The sequence below is a fragment of the Manis pentadactyla genome, chromosome 3 (assembly GCF_030020395.1).
Source record: "Manis pentadactyla isolate mManPen7 chromosome 3, mManPen7.hap1, whole genome shotgun sequence".
Lineage (NCBI taxonomy): Eukaryota > Metazoa > Chordata > Mammalia > Pholidota > Manidae > Manis > Manis pentadactyla.
The window spans coordinates 94,435,429-94,450,354 of record NC_080021.1 but is presented as its reverse complement, the minus strand read 5'-3'; the positions used below and the strand labels follow the sequence as shown (position 1 = coordinate 94,450,354).

Genomic DNA, 14,926 nt, shown 5'->3' with positions numbered 1-14,926 from the left:
TTTCTATTTTTGTCTTCAACTTGAAGAATTTAGTCCATTACATTCAATGCAATAACTCATATAGTTGGGTTTAGATATAGTGTTTACTTCCGTGCTGTTTGTCCTCATATCCTAGGTTATCTTTTGCAAGAAAAGGGTAGAGATATTGATTAAATTTAGATATGTAGTAATATCTTGGATAATTGCTAAAAATAGAAATGGAGTGTTTAGCTTTCAAATAGAATAAGGGAAAAAGGAACAATAAAAATGCTTCATTAACCCAAAGAAATGAGAACATATGTCCACACAAAATTTGTAAACAAACATTCATAGCAGCATTATTTGTAAGGGCAAAAGTGGAAATAACTCAAATGTCCATCATCTGGTGAATAGATAAATAAAAGTGGTATATCCATACAAGAGAATACTATTTGGCAGTGAAAAAGGAATGATAATGATATATGGTACACCATGGATGAATTTTGAAAACATGCTAAGTGAAAAAAGCCAGACACAATGACCACATATTATATATCTAAATTTAATCAATATCTTTACCCTCTTCTTGCACAATACCCTTTTCTTAGACCTTAGAATAATTGAATTCCATTTATCATTCTTCTGTTTTTTTTTTTTTGTTGTTATTGTTGCCATATATTTGTCTGCAAGGTAATATTTTTGGTTTAAACAATGTTTTAGATTCGCCCACATATTTACCACTTTCTTTGCTTTGCATTTCTTCTCCCATTTCAGATTTTACTTTTCTTACTTGGGCCTGAAGCAAATCCTTTAGACTTTCTTTGAGAGCATCTTTCAGTTATAAACTTTTTTTTTTTTTTTGCTTTTGCCTGAAAATATCTTCATTTCACCCATATTCTTGAAAGGTATTTCACTGGGTAGATTTCAATGCTGGTATTTATTCCTCAGTCTACTGTTGCATATGAGAAGCTGTCAGTATAAATCTTGTTCCTTTTAAGGTCTTTTCTCTCTGGCTACTCTGCAATTTTTGTCTTTGTCCTTGGTTTCTTTGGTTTTACATAATGTGTCTTTATGTGGATTTCTTTTTATTTGTTCTGCTTTAGATTTGCTGGGTTTAATGATCTGTTGGGCTTAATGATTCATGTCTTCTTGAGTTCTGGAAAGTCCTCAGTGGCTATTTTTTTAATATTGCTTTCTTCCCATATTCCCTTTCCTCTCCTTTTTGTTAGACCTTTTTGCTGTACCTTGTAGAGTCCTTCACATCTTATATTTCCAATCTGAATGTCTTTGCTACATTCTGGTTAATTTCTCCAACTATCATCCTGTTCACTCACTGTCTTTCTTTGGCTTTATCTAATCTTTTAAAGTCATGCAGTGAGTTTTCTATTTGAATTACTGTATTTTTTTCATTTCTACAAGGTCTTCTAAGTTCTTCTTCAAATCTGCTCCATTATGCTTATTTTTTGTAATTGTATACTTCCTGAGGATATTTTCCATCTTGTCTTTTCTTTCTTTCGACATAGTAATTGTAAACGTTCCTGTCTGATTATTCAGACAAAATCTTTGCAGGTCTGTTTTTTTCTGTCAATTATGTCTTCTGATTCTTACCAGCAGTGGTTTCTTTCCTTATCTGCTTGGTTTTTTGTGTGTGAGCTAGTGATTCTCCTTGAAAAATGATTTGAGGTAAGTCTCTATAGTCTGGGATAAAAGTGTAGTTCTCCAGAGATCATTGGCATTTTCAACAAGACACCTAAGGGATGTTTATTTGTTTAAATATATTTGTTTAATTTTCAGACCATCCAAGTGATGTGATTCTGGATTGCCCACTGGTCTTAGTGCCAACTTGTGGTCATAGCTTCTGAGAGACAGTCCCTCCTAATGCCCAGCCCTGCTCAATACCAAGGAAAATCACCTTGTGGTCTCATGGGTGTTGTGGAGGTGGTGGGTTTACCCTTATTCTGAAAGTATTTTGGTGGTTAAACTGTATGGTGAAAAGTCTCCTATTAAATTACCTTGGATTGGGCTCTGGGCATTGATTCCTCTCCCTTGCACCAATTAAATCCATGAACACTGAAATTTCCCTGTTTGGAAAGTACCTTTAACATAAAAGGAGTTTCTGGCCTCCACTTATCTTCTCATTTCCTCAAGATTTGGCCCAATAATTCTTTACTATCTTAATCATCAAAGCCTCAAGATGTTCTTTTGCACTTTAGTCAGCATTTTTTGTTTTACTTAGTAATCAAAATGGTCTCAATAACTTATTGCATCATATTACTGGAGCTGGAACTCCATTTGTTTATTTTTAAACTTGTTTTGGATGTGTCTTAATATAGTGAGAGTCTCTGTCTTTCAATGGGAAAATGCAATGTAGTCACTTTTATTGTGATTACCTTCATTTGGTTGGGTTTTCTATTAATAGAAGTTTTCTATTTCTTAATGCTTTCTTTTAACTATGCTTTTTTCTTTTTCCCGTATTTTCCTCCTATTTGATAGATTGACTTTTCGTTGTACCACAATTTTTCCTCTAGTGGTTCGAAAGTTGTAAGACATTTTTCAGTACTTCTAGCTGTTACTGTTAAATTTTAATGTGTATACTTAATTATGTATGTTTATTACATATATTATCTCCATCATATGTATTTTAGTCCTTTAGAAATATTTTCCCCAAAGCACACATATGTGCATGCACACACACACACACACACATTTTCAATACTCCTTTTCTAATCTCTACCCTTGCCCCCATTGCTTCCACTGATAATATTTTGGAACTTTAGTGCCAAAATGTTATTAAAATAAATTTTTTACCAACTCCCTAGAGGACATTTCTGTATTGTTTTAGTTTAACTGTTACAAAGCAATATTTCCTTCTTAATTTGGGGGTAAGGGTATGATAAGGCAGAACAGAGGTAGTTCTCAACTACGGGCATCTTACTCCCTAACTTCTTTCCCTTTTTAAAACTAAACATTCTTTACCTTGTGCTATAAATGTAATATAAGCTCAATACTTCACAATTAAAAATTATAAAATATAAGTAAAAAAATTAACACCCAAAGTCTGACCACATGGAGACATTTTAATTCATTGATCTCATCTTTTTCCTATTAAATCTCTTATAATTCATAACTCTGAATATACTAGATATACCTCTACATTCCATGTTTTTATTTAAAAGTTACAACATATTATTCTATTCCACACTTCATAGTTAATTTTTATTGGCTGAAAATATTCTTTCCAGTGAATCAACCATAATTAACCATTTCCCTATCATTGTTTTTTTAGATTGCCTTTATTTACTCTTTCTGATATCATAAACAACCACCATGCCATTAATATCTTCATATTGTAGGGGAAACAAAACTTCACTTCTACCCTGTTAGGGTGTCCAGCTGGGCATGACAGTTAAAATGACAGAAGACAGATTAATAGGAGAAAAGTAAAGGGATTTTCACACAAACAAGGGAGCTCCATAGGACAACGAAGACCCACAGGAGTGGCAAAATCTTAGTGCTTATTTATATACTACAGTAGGTGAAGAGAGGCAATTGTGGGAAAGTAACTAAAATATATAAGGAGACCAAAGGAAGATGTTATTTTAATAAGGTCTGTATGTACATTATTCTCTCTCCCTTGACTTCCCCCCATCTCCGGGAATAAGAATGTTTCTTTCCTCCTGGTATAGAAAGGGCAGTTTTCACACCAGAACTTCATCTCCTGCTTTCAGTAAAAAAAAGGAGGCCAGAATGCCCTTCCTGCACCTGGTGTTCTTCAATTGCCTGTAGCGCAAAATAATCCTAATGCCACAGTAGCATGTTTTAGGATGGCATATTCTGCCACCCTTCAGTGCCTATGTAATTTTATTTCTTAGGACAGATTCCTAAGTGTCAAAGGAAAAGTTATTTTTGAAAGAGTTTGAGACAAAAAAAATCAATATTTAAATTCAAAGAACGTGCTATTTAACAACTTCATTATTTGAGAAGGTCCATTATTTGACGTTGTGCCTTTTGCTGCCTTCTTATAATTAGAGGATGAAGGCACTTTCACTCCTCCCCATTGGGAAGCAGGAGGGCTCAAAATTAGGTTTTACTGGTTTCCTAGACAGCCCTGAGAAGTCATTTCCATTTCCTTTGATAACTGGGATTTCTCTCACATGAATAATTTAGTGTGTATGTGACCAATAACACCACCTCATATTCGGTCATTACTTTCTACCTCTCTTCTCCTCAAATACTGGTAAGGAATTAAAACGCTTGCAATTTGTCTTGGCCTGTGATGAAAGTCCCAATAAACAGTGCAATAGGTATTGGGCTTTGGGAATTTAGTAACGGAGTCATTATTAAACCAAGGCCATCCACTAATCTGCAGGACTGTCCAGGACACCACCTCACTCTTTCAGCTTCGGTCAGGAGCCAGAGGGCCTGGGAGGGTAGAGGACGGGACTCCACGCATCCTAGCAACGACCTGCTGTCCTCTGATTGGCTGGCCCCTTCGCGGCCGCCATTTTCAAACCCCGGAAAGTGGCGGTGGCGACGCACTCCTGACCGGAACTGCCGTGGGGGTAGAAGCGGCCGCGCGCGGTGCCCATCCCTGCGGGTCTCCTGGGCATGCGGCCACCGCCTCCCCCCACCTCCGCGCCATGGGGCCAGAGCCAGCGACCCAGAAACAGCCCCCGCCGCGGAGGCGAAGCCGCCGGGCCTCCGGTCTCAGCGCTGGCGGCGCCGCGGGGCCTTCCGCCGACACCCCCCACCCCAGGCCGGAAGGCAGGTGAGAGCAGGAGCGGCAGCGACCGGGAACCCGGGCGTCCGGTCCGAGGCTCGGAGTCGAGCCCTTCCCCCGCCGGGGGCTCCTCCTCCTTGGGCTGGGCGGGGACGGTGGAAGGGGTCAGCCCTGTCCACCCCGCGCCTCTGTGCTGGGATGTGGGCGGTCCCTGCATGCAAACCCAGGGCCCGAAACTGTCAGGGAGCCTGCTGGCGCGCGGAGAATTGTCACGGGAGTCGGAGGACTCCTAACATGCACCAAACTTTTAGCCTAAAAGCGAGCGTTAAATGTTTTGCCGAGGCCAGAATCCTATCTTTCCGGGAACCGGCCAAGTTGGAGCGGAGCACACCGCACAGTTCCATCCTCCCGGGCAAAGAGATGGGGGAGGACGGTCGCTGACTTTTTCGCTGTTTGTCACATTTCATATTCTGCCTTCCGTGTCTAGAAAAGGCCGACACTAGTGGAGCATTTCAGAAGGCTATATCTGGAAGCGGAACGGTGTAAAATAGAAGTACTGAGGACATTGCTTCCCATCACAGTATTGGAGGTGGTAGGTCCCAGTGACTGGTTTTGGGACCTTTTGTCTTTAAAGTTATGTCCTCATCTGTAAAATGGGGTTATAATCGTGTCCATTTCCTATGTATAAGTCGTTGTGAAATTCATTGAGATAATGCATGTAAGGTGCATATGCATACCAAGTGCTTGTACACAAAGAGCTCTTAATAAATGTTAACTGTTGTCGATTTCTATCTGTTAGAATATTTCCGTATCTGTCCCATCTTTTTAAAAGTCCCTTTGGTCCGTTTCACATTATTGCTTTAGATAAACTACAGTCCCTTAGGTAATTTGCATTCCAGTCATGCCTGGATGTATGATTCCTTTTTGAGAGAGAGGAAAACCGTACTTTCATCAACAATAAGCCCATTGTAAGTTTCTCTGCAGAGAGCTAGACTTTTCATCATATACTGAGTCTTATTTTGAAGTTTAGAGTCATCCTTGCCTGACTATACCTTTGTGAAACCTTTATACTGATTATAGCCTATACTTTAGTAGTCAAAGAGTAGAGAGAGAAGAAGTTATCATCTCTGAGAATGAGAAATGGGAGAACCAGAAAAGGCTAGTGAAGAGAGAAGGAAAACATGTCAAAAACAATGAAGAGGGGTAGTGTTAAATTCTACACTAATTCAGTAATACTCTTCAGCACTTGCCTAATGTCAGATATTATAGATACTGGGAGTTCTGGTGAGCAGAACAGATAAAGTTCCTGCTCTGATGAAGCTTAAATTCTGGTTGGGGAGAAAGACAGTAATCAAATATCTGCTGTGAAAAAAGTTAAGGCATTGTAAGGGGGATAGAGATAAGGAGAGGATGGTGTTGCTATTTTTAAAAGCTCACAAGGAAAAGCCTCTTTGATGATGATGACACTGGAGCAGAGATCCAAAGAAATTAAAACTAAACCACGGGACTGGAGAGAAGCACAGCAAGTGCAGAGGCTTTGCGGTAGAATCATCTTTGGTGCGTTTAAGGAACTGCAAAGAGGCCATGGTGATTGGAGTGGAATGAAACAGAGAGGATGGTAGATGAGGTCATAGAGATGGCTGGACCGAGACCATCCAGAGGACTTTAAATTTGAATTAGTGAGCTGGGAAGCAAAAGGAAACGATGTGATCTATATTTTAAAAGGGTCACTGACTGCTATGTGGCAAGGATAGAACAGAGACACCAATTATGTTATTTTAGTTGAGACATCATATGAGATGTGGAAAATACTCATTTTGGGCATATATTTTGAAAGTAGGGCTAACAAGATTCGTAGATGGATTAAATGTAGTATTAAGAGAAAAGGAGGAATGTAGGTTGAGTCCGAGGGTTTTGGCCTGAGCACTACTAGAAGAGTAGGTTTCCATGGTGTCAGAAATGAAAGACTACAGAAAAGGTGCTTTGGGATATGATATAAGACTTCTGTTAAGAGCTCATGACAACAGATGTTTTTCTTTTCTCTTTTTTTAACCATTTATTGAAGTATAACACTCAAATGAAAGAGTGTATGGATCATAACTGTTTAGCTCAGTGAAATTTCATAAAGTGAATGCACCACATATAAGTTTGAGAGTTATCAGCAAATACATTTGAAATCATGGTACTGGGAAGTCATCTAGATAGTGAATATCAATAAAGAGTTTGAGGAATAAACCCAGAGGCACGCCCAACATTTAAAAGGTCAGGGTAATGAGAGTGTTCTGGAGAAGCAAGTGAGAACAGTATCCAGGAGGCTAAATGAGGAAAGGATTTCAAGAAAGAGGACATGATAACTGTGTCAAATGTTATTTATAAGGAAGGACTAGAAAGTTTAAATTTGATAAGGAATGAAGAGATCATTAAATCTGGTAATGGGAAGAACATATTCATCTTAACTAGTTTCCATAGAGTAGTAAAAATATTGTATTTACAGTGTTTGCAGTGGGTTGACAAGGGAATAAGGTATGATTTATCTGGGAAGTACATGAATGCCATACACTAGTAACATGGAGATGGAAAATACTGTCCTTAACTCTATAAGAACTTGTCATCTTACAGGGAAGAAAGGTAAGTTAATTATAATAATGTGTGATAAAAGTTACTATATAAGTATACACAGGATGCCATAAATGCAAATAAAAAGGATACTTAATCCTGATGGAGAACAGGAAATTATTCCCTTTTGTTGCCAGGCAGCTGTGTCTGAGGAGGCCTTTCCCTGTGCACTAGGTGAAACCTCACCCAGACTAGGGAAGTGTCCTGAGGATGAGTGTAGGTAAGGAAGGAGTTCATAAAGTAAGATGATTAGTGGATGTTAGCAGCTATGCAGACAGTCGAGCACAGGAAAGAGCAGAGGGAGAAAAGGGAAGTTCACTGAACTGCTAAAAACTCCCTTGGCAATTCCTAAAGCCAAGGTCACCTGGCATCTAGTGTCCACTTGATCTGCACAGTGTGGGAACTAAGTAAGCCCCTACCACTCCAGAATTTGAGGGAGCCACAGAGCACTGGATGGAGTGAGATTTTGTTGTGAGAACTTCCCAAATCAAAGAACAATTTTTCAGGCAGGCTACAAAGAGCATGATCATGCAGCCACAGTTCTGTCAGAGTCACCCAGGTGACAGAAACTTGCAAGCCCAAATCAGAGATTTCAGTAGCCCTTTCCTACTTGTTTGCAGCAGAATAGAGAGAAGACTTGGGTTTAAGACTAGAAAATTGAATGAAAAAGCAAAGTGATAAAGACATTTACCTCCAGAGGAGGTCAGCAAGTTCCTGTCTTTAAAATGAAAAGAGTTCAGAGAAGTGCAGCAGGCTTCTGCAGCAAGAAAGTTTAAGACAGTGCACACTCAGGCGGTTGTGCAGGTGATCTCAGAGAGGAGGTGCACTTAAGTTTTAGGGTTTGGGTCTTTAAGGATTTCAATAGGGCCAGGGGAGCATAGGCTGATGTGTGGTGTCATGATGTTTGTCTCCAGTGAGAGACATTACATCACCGACCATCATCAGCCCTCTGAATATTCTGTCAGATAAACTTAACACAAGGAATTTATTAATCCTGTTCTTCTCCAAGATAATGGTTACCCTCAAGCAGTGAAAACACATCACTGAGAACTGCTTGCCTTGTCTTAGGATAGGGTCTTTTGTTGGCGAATCACGATAAAATATGTTAGGAATCTTACCTCCTAACACTTTGGTTTTTTAAAATAGAATTTTAGCCGTAAGATGGAGTCCCTCCTGTTCTTACTATACTAACCATTATATCTTGGCATTTCGCATCATAGACAGGAAAAATTAATCATGATGCATGTCTCATGTCCCTGCTCTACCTCACTTTTGTAATCCCAGTTTAGAGAATAGGTCTGAATGGGTGATTTCATGTAGAGGAGGAGAAACATGCTAAAAGGCCTTAAAGCAAATGAGAGTTATGAATTCTAGGTATCCTAATAATTCACTGTAACTAGATGCTAGTAGTGTAGGGGAGAGGACTGAAATAGGGGTGGGGAGGAGGTAGGTAGTGATTAAATACTGTGCTAAAGAGGTAAGATCCACATCATGGAGGGGTTTGGGTTTTATTTTCAAGGTGATGGAGGAATACTGAAAGAAGCCAATGACATGATCATTTTGCATTCTTAAAGTTGCTCTGTTTTCCATAAGAAAAATAGGTAACATTTTGGCATCCTAGCACTATTTAAATTTTATGAAAACGACTCCTGAAAAAAGTGCTCATATATGTAAAATTTCAAATTTGTGAACCCTTGCAGCCCACCTGTGCATACCAAATTAAAAATCTCAAGTGTAGATGGTAAGTTCATGGCAAGTCAATCTGCAGTAGCCTAGATGAAAAATGATGCGTGTTTAATCTGATAGCTCGTAATGACATTGGAGAACAAGAAACTTTGTAGATTACACTTTCAAGAGGTTTCACTGCAACAGGAGAGCAAGAAAGAATAATACAGGGAGACCACACAGGTTTGTGGGCAGACTTTTAATAGGGGACAAAGTTGATATGCTGAGAGAAATAAGTAGAGAAGAGGTTGAGGAGATAGGAAAGGGCAAGTGATTAAACAAGCAACCGAGAAGGCAGAGAAGGACCAAGATTCCCTCCAAATTAAGGGTAGAGAATTTAACCTGGGTAAGAGCTATGGATGGTATAGTTTTAGGTAAGTTTGCGGAGTCGGGTAAATTATGAGCAGTAATTTGAGGGTTTTCCCACCAGGTTTCTACTTTTTGTGTGAGATTGGAAATTATTTCTGTTGGAAAAAGGGTGTTGACATAAGCAGCATGAGAGTACTGACTTGAATTACCAAGTCTTCTGTCTTTTTATCTTGGTCAATATGCCTAAAGATTTATCAACCATGTTGATCTTTACAGAGAACCAGCTTTGGGCTTTATTGGGTTTTTTTTCCACTGTTTTTTCTATTCTCTATTTCATTTATTTCCATTTTAACCTTTATTCTATCTGTTCTGCTTGGTTGAGGTTTAGCTTGCCCCTTTTTCCCAGTGTCTTAAGGTGAAAGGTTATTACTTATTTGAAATTTTTTTCTTTCATAATGTAGACATTTATAGCTATTAATTTCCCCATAAGCACTGCTTTAGCTGCATTCTAGAAATGTTAATATTTTATATCTTCACTATCATTCATCTTAAATTATTTTCTATTTCCTTTTTATTTCTTTTTTGACCCATTGATTATTTAGGTGTGTTGTTTAATGTCCACAAATTTGTGAGTTTCCCAATTTTTTTCCTCCTTTTGATTTACAATTTCATTCCATTGTAGTTGGAAAAAATAGTTTGTATTATTTATATCCCTTTAAATATATTAAGGTTTATGCTGTAGAATGTGGTCTATCAAGGAGAATGTTCCATGCATTTGAAAAGAACGTATATTCTGTTGGATGTCATACTCTATAGATATCTATTAGATCTAGTTGGTTTATAAGATTGTTAAAGTCTTGTATTTCCTTGTTGATCTTCTGTCTAGGTATTCTACCATTATTGAAAGCAGATATTGAAGCTATTACTGTTGAAATGTCTATTTTTACCTTCCTTTATGTCAGTTTTTGCCTCACGTTTTTTATTATTAGGTACATACGTATTTGTAATTATTAAACTTCACTGATGAATCAATCCTTTTATCATTATAAAATGTCCCCCTTTATCTTTGATAAGTTTTTTTTTTTTAACTCTATTTTGTCTGCTGTTAATGTAGCCAATCTAGCTTCTTGTGATTTGCTGTTTATGTGATACCTTTCTCTATCCTTTTTTCAAGCTGTTCATCTCTCTGAAACTAATGTCTCTATGGACAATATATAGTTAGATCATCTTTCTCCCTCCCCTTCCTCTCCTCTCCCCTCCCCTCTTCTCTCCTCTCCTCTCATCTCCTGTCTTTCTTTCTGTCTTTTGATTGAGTTGCTTACACCATTTACATTTTGTTATTATTGATGTAGTTTGATTCATGCTTGCTATTTTACTTTTGTTTCTCTATTTCTCCTTTATTGCTTTCTTTTGCCTTAAGTGAATGTTTTCTTATTTATAACATTTTATTTTCTTTGCTGACCTTTTCATTTAAATTGATTTTGTTGGTGCTCTTTTTTGTGTGGATTCAGATTACATCTGGGCTGACTTGCTTTTAGCATAAATACTGCCTTTTGTACTTCTCTTAAGACAGGCTTACTGGCAACAGATTTTCTCAATTTTTGTTTATCTAGAAATGTATTTATTATACCTTCATATTTGAAAGATAGTTTTTCTGGATATAGGGTTATTTGTTGATGGTTTTTCTCTTTGAACACTTTGGGTTATCCCACTGCTTTCTGGTTTCCATTGTTTCTTGATGAGTCAGCTATTGATCTTCTTGGAATTCCATTTTAAGCAGCAAGTATTAAAGGATTTTCTCCTATTATTGACCATTTTTACTGTTTAAGTCTGCATCTCTTTTTTATGGTACTTGGAGTTCCTTGAGCTTTCTGTATGTGTAGGCTATTGTTTTTCTATAAATTTGAGAAGTTTCTAGCCATTATTTCTTCACATTATTTTTTCTGTTCCTCTCTCTCCTCTTCTTCTAGTACTTGTGTTACATACATGTTGCAGGGAAATCTGGTAAATAAAACACATTTTTAATTATGTACTTAAAACCAAGCAATTTCTCTTAAGGTAATTGCACCACCATATATGGGTGTATGTACATGAAAGTAATCATATTTTTTATTAAGGTATAATTGATATATACTCTTATGAACGTTTCACATGAAAACATTGTGCTTACTACATTCACCCATATTAACAAGTCCCCCCCACACCCCATTGCAGTCACTGTCCATCAGCCTAGTAAGATGCCGCAGATCTTCTACTTGTCTTCTCTGTGCTACACTGATTTCCCCATGACCCCACACACACCATGTATGCCCATGATAATACTCCTCAATCCTCTTTCCCCTCCCTGCCCACCCAACCTCCCCTTTGGTAACCACTGGTCCCTTTTTGGAGTCTTATGAGTCTGCTGCTGTTTTGTTCCTTCAGTTTTGCTTCATTGTTATACTCTACAAATGAGGGAAATCATTTGGTACTTGTCTTTCTCTGCCTGGCTTATTTCACTAAGCATAATACCCTCTAGCTCCATCCATGCTGCTGCAAATGGTAGGATTTGTTTCTTTCTTATGGCTGAATAGTATTCCATTGTGTATATGTACCACATCTTTATCCATTCATCTACTGATGGATAGGTTGCTTCCATGTCTTGGCTATTGCAAATAGTGCTTCAATAAACATAGAGGTGCATATGTCTTTTTGAATCTGAGATCTTCTTTCCTTGGGGTAAATTCTTGGTAGTGGAATTCCTAGGTCCAATGGTATATCTATTTTTAGTTTTTTGAGGAACCTCCATATTGCTTTCCACAATTGTTAAACTAATTTACATTCCTACCAATTGTGTAGGATGGTTCCCCTTTCTCCGCATCCTCACCGGCATTTCTTGTTCCTTGTCTTTTTGATGTTGGCCATCCCAACTGGTGTGAGGAGATATCTCATTGTGGTTTTAATTTGAATTTCCATGATGATTAGTGATGTGAAGCATCTTTTCATGTGCCTGTTGGCCATCTGAATTTCTTCTTTGGAGAAGTGTCTTTTCAGATCCTCTGCCCATCTTTTAATCAGGTTGTTTGCTTTTTGGGTGTTGAGGCATGTGACATCTTTACATATTTTGGATGTCAACACCTTATCAGATATGTCATTTATGAATATATTCTCCCATACTGTAGGATGCCTTTTTGTTTTTCTGATGGTGTCTTTTGCTGTACAGAAGCATTTTAGTTTGATGTACTCTGATTTGTTCATTTTTGCTTTTGTTTCCTTTGCCCAAAGAGATGTGTTCAGGAAAAAGTTGCTCATGTTTATATTCAAGAGATTTTTGCCTATGTTTTCTTCTAAGAGTTTTATGGTTTCATAACTTACATTCACATATTTGGTCCATTTTGAGTTTACTTTTGTGTATGGAGTTAGACAATAATCCAGTTTCATTCCCTTACATGTAGCTGTCCAGTTTTGCCAACACCAGTTGTTGAAGAGGCTGTCATTTCCCTATTGTATATTCATGCCTCCTCTATCATATATTAATTGACCATATATGCTTGGGTTTATATCTGTGCTCTCTAATTCTGTTCCATTGATCTATGGATCTGTTCTAGTGCCAATACCGAATTGTCTGGATTACCGTGGCTTTTTAGTGGAGCTTGAAGTTTGGGAGCATAAACCCCCCAGATTTATTCTTTCTTCTCAGAATTGTTTTGGCTATTCAGGGTCTTTTGTGGTTACATAAGAATTTTGGAACAGTTTATTCTAGTTTGTTGAAGAATGCTGTCAGTATTTTGATAGGGATTGGATTGAATCTGTAGATTGCTTTAGGCTGGATGGCCATTTTGACAATATTAATTCTTCCTATCCAGGAGCATGGGATGCATTTCCATTTATTAATGTCTTTAATTTCTCTCATGAGTGGCTTATAGTTTTCACAGTATAGATCTTTCTCCTCCTTGGTTAGGTGTATTCCTAGGTGTTTTATTCTTTTTGATGCAATTGTGAATGGAATTGTTTTCCTGATTTTTCTTTCGCTAGTTCATTGTTAGTATGTAGAAATGCCACCAATTTCTGCATATTAATTTTGTATCCTGCAACTTTGCTGAGTTCAGTTATTCCAGTAGTTTCTTGGTGGATTCTTTAGTGTTTTTTGTGTTCAATACCATGCCATCTGCAAACAGTGACAGTTTAACTTCTTCCTTACCAACCTGGATGGCTTTTATTTCTTTGTATTGTCTGATTGCTGTGGCTAGGACATCCAGAACTATGTTGGATAAAAGTATGTAGAGTGTCTTGTTCCTGATCTTAGAGGAAAAGCTTTCAGCTTCTTGCTGTTAAGTATGATATTGGATGTGGGTTTGTCATATATGGCCTTTATTATGTTGAGGTACTTGCCCTCTATACTCAGTTTGTTGAGAGTTTTTATTGTGAATGAATATTGATTTGATCGAATGATTTTTCAGCATCTGTGGAGATGATCACGTGATTTTTGCCCTTCTGTTTGTTGATTTGTTCTAATGTTGATGGGATTTTCCAATATTTACCATCCTTGCATCCCTGAAATACATACCACTTGATCATGATGGATGATCTTTTTGATGTATTTTTAAATTTAGTTTGCTAATATTTTCTTGGGGATATTTGCATCGTTGTTCATCAGGGACATTGGTCTGTAATTTTTTTTTTTTTTATGGTGCTTTGCCTGGTTTTGGCATTAGAGTGTTGCTGGCTTCATAGAATGAGTTAGGAAGTATTCCCTACCTTCTACTTTTTGGAAAACTTTAAGGAAGATGGGTGTTAGGTCTTCTCTAAATGATAACATTCAGTGGTGAAGCCATCTGGACCAGGGCTTTTGTTTTTAGGTAGTTTTTTGATTATCAGTTCAATTTCATTGCTGGTAATTGGTCTCTTCAGATTTTCTGTTTCTTCCTGGGTCAGTCTTGGAAGGTTGTATTTTTCTAGAAAGTTGTTCATTTCTTCTAGGTCATCCAATTTGTTAGCATATAATTTTTCATAGTATTCTCTAATAATTCTTTTTATTTCTGTGGTGTCTGTAGTGATTTTTCCTTTCTCATTTCTGATTCTGTTTATGTGTATAGACTTTCTTTTTTTCTTGATAAGTCTGGCTAAGGGTTTATCTATTTTGTTTATTTTCTGAAAGAACCATCTCCTGGTTTCATTAATTCTTTCTCTTGTTTTATTCTTCTCTATTTTATTTATTTCTGTGCTGATCTTTATTATGTCCCTCCTTCTACTCACTTTGGGCCTCATGTGTTCTTCTTTTCCTAGTTTCATTAATTCTGAGTTTACAGTGATCATATGGGATTCTTCTTCTTTCCTGAAAGCCTGTATTGCAATATACTTCCCTCTTCGCATAGCCTTTGCTGCAACCCACAGGTTTTGCAGTGTTGAGTTATTATTGTTATTTGTCTCCATATATTGCTTGACCTCTGTGTTTATTTTGTCATTGATCCATTGATTATTTAGAAGCATGTTGTTAAGCCTCTTTGTTTGTGAGCTTTTTTGTTTTCTTTGCATGATTTATTTTTTGTTTTATATCTTGAAAAGCTGGTTGGTACAATTTCAATCTTGCTGAATTTACTGAGGCTCTTCTTGTGGCCT

At 37.5% G+C, this 14,926-nt stretch overlaps 1 pseudogene; it reads left to right on the top strand.

Moving 5' to 3' along the window:
* The first annotated feature begins 4,474 nt into the window (after positions 1 to 4,474).
* The window catches only part of LOC118923911 (neuroepithelial cell-transforming gene 1 protein-like), a 52,671-nt pseudogene continuing 42,219 nt past the window's right edge, over positions 4,475 to 14,926 (top strand).